The sequence below is a fragment of the Canis lupus genome, chromosome X, assembly GCF_003254725.2.
Source record: "Canis lupus dingo isolate Sandy chromosome X, ASM325472v2, whole genome shotgun sequence".
Lineage (NCBI taxonomy): Eukaryota > Metazoa > Chordata > Mammalia > Carnivora > Canidae > Canis > Canis lupus.
Window position 1 is genome coordinate 31791280 of NC_064281.1, and position 4577 is coordinate 31795856.

The window sequence follows — 4577 nt, forward strand, 5'->3', positions numbered from 1 at the left end:
ATCAAATTTTGAAGAAAATATTTAATCTTTCAGAGAGCCTTCCCTTCCCCTTCCTTCCTTCCTGAAGATGGTACCAGGGTAAAAGAGGGAAGGATTTTAACTTATCTCCCTGACATGACAAAAAGCCAAAGTCCTCAGATTTGATACTCTCTATTCTTCTAGTCTCTGGGATAAGATTCTTTGTAAACATTGGGTGTGATTAACCCTGCTCACAGTCATGGCTGAAGTCTCTGATTCAGTTAGTAATCTTATCTCTTAATTTGGTCAGAACAATTGGACCTCAACTTGGTCTCCAGTGGTGACAAGTTACTGATTGCAATTGATCCACCACAGCATCTGCTGGCTTGAGAGCTGCGGTGAGCCCCTTTTATCAAGCTCTTCAGGGCTTCCCTCTGTCAGAGCCCATTATAAGGCCAAGTTCCTAGAGTCTTGTTTAAGTTTGAAGGGAGAGGCAGCCCAAGATGTGACCTTTTCTTTTTTTTTTTTTAAATATTTTTTTTTCTTTATTTATTTATGATAGTCACACAGAGAGAGAGAGAGAGAGGGGGACAGAGACATAGGCAGAGGGAGAAGCAGGCTCCATGCACCGGGAGCCCGACGTGGGATTCGATCCCGGGTCTCCAGGATCGCGCCCTGGGCCAAAGGCAGACGCCAAACCGCTGCGCCACCCAGGGATCCCCAGATGTGACCTTTTCAATGGAGAGTGAAAGCATTAGTCCTCCTCTCAGCCTTACCTTATCCTCTGTGGACCCTGAAATACTTTCATTCTCAGGACTCAGGGAGGCCTGCTCCCAATAGTACCTGCTGCCTCATAGAGCACTCTAGTCCCAAGTACATGCAGCCCACTGGTTGAATCCAAGCCATGGCCCCCCAAAGGGTCCTGGACCCCCAGGGATGGAGAAGACCCTGATCAGAGTGAGGCATCTTCAGAAGAAGAGTCAAGAGTGGATCAGGAACTCTCAAGAGAGAATGAGGCTGGGTACCAGGAAGATGGGAACCCTTCTTTTTTTTTTTAATTTTTTTTTTAATTTTTATTTATTTATGATAGTCACAGAGAGAGAGAGAGAGAGAGAGAGAGAGGCAGAGACACAGGCAGAGGGAGAAGCAGGCTCCATGCACCGGGAGCCCGATGTGGGATTCGATCCTGGGTCTCCAGGATCGCGCCCTGGGCCAAAGACAGGCGCTAAACCGCTGCGCCACCCAGGGATCCCGGAACCCTTCTTTTCTTCTCATTCCATCTGCTTGCAACTGCCAGGGAACTCCTGGAATCCCTGAAGGACCTTACTCTGAGGGAGGAGATAGCTCTTCTAGCAACTTTTGCCACCATTGTACCTCTCCAGTTTAGGGGGGAAGATGAAGAGTTGGAAGAGGAATATGATGAGGAGGAACCTCTTAAGTTCCCCAGTGATTTTTCACGTGTGCCCAGTGGGAAGAAACCTCCAACCCAGAAACAGCGGCACCACATTCTGACCAAGGAGGATACTCGGGAGGTGGATGCAGAGATCCCAGATCCTCTGGCCCACATCGGCTGGGCCAGAAACAAAGTCAGACAGATAAGCGCAGAGACCTGGGATTATGGGGAGCAGAAGAACTGTGTCAGCTTGGACAGGCAGGCTTCTGGTGGCTGATTGAACTGCTGGTATTGGTGGTAGAGTACTTGGAAACTTGTGACCATCTCATCTATGCATGCAAGCAGCTGAAAGGCAGTGATGTGGACCTTTTTCGAGTCTGGTTGGGAGTCTGAGCAGGGCGGCTGAGGGCCTGGGCCCAGGTGATGTTCCAATTTTTGAGCCAACGATGTTGCTATGGGGCAGGGCTGTTCACCTGTTGTCTTAGGCTACTGGTGCTTTGCTACTCCTGGTTCTGGCCCTCTTGTTGGGCTGTCTACAGTTTGGTGGGACTGGATGACCGGTTAGGCTGGAGGGGTAAAGCCAGTTGGCTCTTTTTTTGGCTGGGTTTTCCCACCTTGCAGCATTGCCTGATTCTGTTAAGAGATAGCAGGCCATTGCAGCAGTTGGTAAAAATGTTTCAGTAGGGTTGGCTGGAGTTGCCTTGGGTCAAGCCAAGGACTAACAGGCAGGAGAATGCACCTGTAGCTGGTGGTCACAACTGCCAGCCTTAAGAAGAAGTAGCTCGACTCTTGACCATGGCTGGGGTTTCTGAGGATAAGCTAAACCCTTTTCATGTGTTGGGGGTTGAAGCCACAGCATCAGATGTTGAACTGAAGAAGGCCTATAGGCAGCTGGCAATGATGTTCATACTGACAAAAATCATCATCCCCGGGCTGAGGAGGCCTTCAAGGTTTTGTGGGCAGCTTGGGACTTTGTCAGCAACCCTGAAAGGTGGAAAGAATATGAAATGAAACGAATGGTAGAGAATGAGCTAAGCTGGTCAGTGAATGAATTTCTGTCCAAGCTGCAGGATGACCTCAAAGAAGCAATGGAGAAAAAAAAAAAAAGAAGAAGAAGAAGAAAGAAGAAGAAAAGAAGAAGAAAGAAGAAGAAGAAGAAAGAAGAAGAAGAAGAAAGAAGAAGAAGAGAAGAAGAAGAAGAAGAAGAAGAAGAAGAAGAAGAAGAAGAAGAAGAAATAATGAATACTGTGATGTGCAGCCGATACCAAGGAATGCATAGGAGGTTTGAAATTGACCAGGAACCTAAGGAGGAGGAGGAGGAGGAGGAGGAGGAGGAGGAGGAGGAGGAGGAGGAGGAGGAAAAAGAAGAAAGAAAAGAAGAAAGAAGAAGAAAGAAGAAATGAATACTGTGATGTGCAGCCGATACCAAGGAATGCATAGAAGGATTGAAATTGACCGGGAACCTAAGAGTGCCAGATACTGTGCTGAGTGTAATGGACTGCATCTTGCTGAGGAAGGAGACTTTTGGGCAGAGTCAAGCATGTTGGGCCTCAAGATCACCTATTTTGCACTGATGGATGGAAAGGTGTATATCACAGAATGGGCTGGATGCCAGCATGTGGGAATTTCCCCAGATACCCAGAGTCCCCTATCACATCTCCTTTGGTTCTCAGATTCCAGGCACCAGTGGTCGGCAGAGAGAAACCCCAGATGCCCCTCCTGCTGACTTTCAGGATTTCTTGAGCAGGATCTTTCAAGTAATCCCAGGCTAGATGTCCAATGGGAAATTATTTGCAGCTCCTCAGCCTGGCCCTGGGGCCACTGCAGCCTCTAAGCCCAACAGCACACTACCCAAAGGAGAAGCCAAACTGAAGTGGCGGAAGAAAGTGAGGAGGCCCTTTCAATGTTGACACCCCTTCTCTTCTTTCCTCAGATCAATGTCAGGCAGTCAGAAGAGCTGTGTATAGCACAGGATGGAGTTTTGATTGTTTATTTTTATTTAAAAAAGAAAATTTTAATCTCAAAAGAAAGAAAATTAATCTTACCTAGGTCTTCCCATAACCAGTTACAATCACCCCTCAGACAAATGAATGCATAGTAAAAATTAAATTAATTGTAGTTCACAGTGGAAGCCATAAAGAGACTAACCTGTTAGTTCAGAGAGAACTGATTGATAAAGAAATTGTGTTAATAGTGTCAATTTGTGAGAGCAAAACAGCAACCAGAAAGAACACTGTGATTTCTGAAATTGTGTACCTTAACATGTTCTATTGACTCTGAGTGTTTGGGGTGGTGGTAGAGGTCCTCTGATTGTTTTCATTAGTAGTAGAATATATGACTGTAAACTCTGACAGAGCACTATACAAAAGCTTTCCATCCCTAGAGACTTGATTTATCTTTTAGGGTCAAAGAACAGATGGTGATAATACATGGTTTATATGTATATTTTTTGATTTATTAAAAATTTCTAGTCTATGGTCATTCTTAATAAATCTATTTTTCTAGTCAACAGTCAGATTCACTTACCATATAATTCTCTATTGCAACTATTCTTTTTTAATTTTGTTATTTATTTATGAGAGACAGAGAGAGAGGCAGAGACATAGGCAGAGGGAGAAGCAGGCTCCCTATAGGGAGCCTGATGTGAAACTCAATCCCAGGACTGGAATCATGCCCTGAGCCAAAGGCAGACGCCCAACCACTGAGCAACCCTGGTGCCTCTCTACTGTAACTATTATAGAACTATGAAGGAAATACTAGGTATGAAATTTGAGCATTGCCCTAATCAGAAGAGAGAATTGAAAATTTTCATAAGCCTATTTAAAATGCTCTAGGGTCTTTAATAAAAGTGCTAACATAACACAAAGTATGCTATTTAACATATTTACACACTAAATATCCCCTAATGTCATACAAATGCTAGATGTTACCAGAAACTGGTTTATAGTCCATGTTATTAAAATCTCATATTTCCCACTTCATAAATAATTTCAGAGGCACTTTTCGCCAGCAAGTGACTATAAAGTGCTGGTATTTTTTTTATCCTTTTTAAATACATTTCAAAATTTAACACAGTGGGAAATTGCTCCTCTGTTGGAAATTACATATAGATGTGCTAAGCAAATGAAATTGAGTTGTCTTTGAAATCGAATATATTAATTTCTTCCAGTTTTATTGAGTTACAATTAACAAATAAAAATTTTATATATATATTTTTAATTTTATG

The 4577-nt window shown here is 43.9% G+C and overlaps 1 pseudogene; it reads left to right on the forward strand.

The window, feature by feature from the left end:
• The first annotated feature begins 586 nt into the window (after positions 1-586).
• LOC112655456 (dnaJ homolog subfamily C member 14-like) lies at positions 587-4295 on the forward strand (annotated as a pseudogene).
• Positions 4296-4577: the final 282 nt, after the last annotated feature.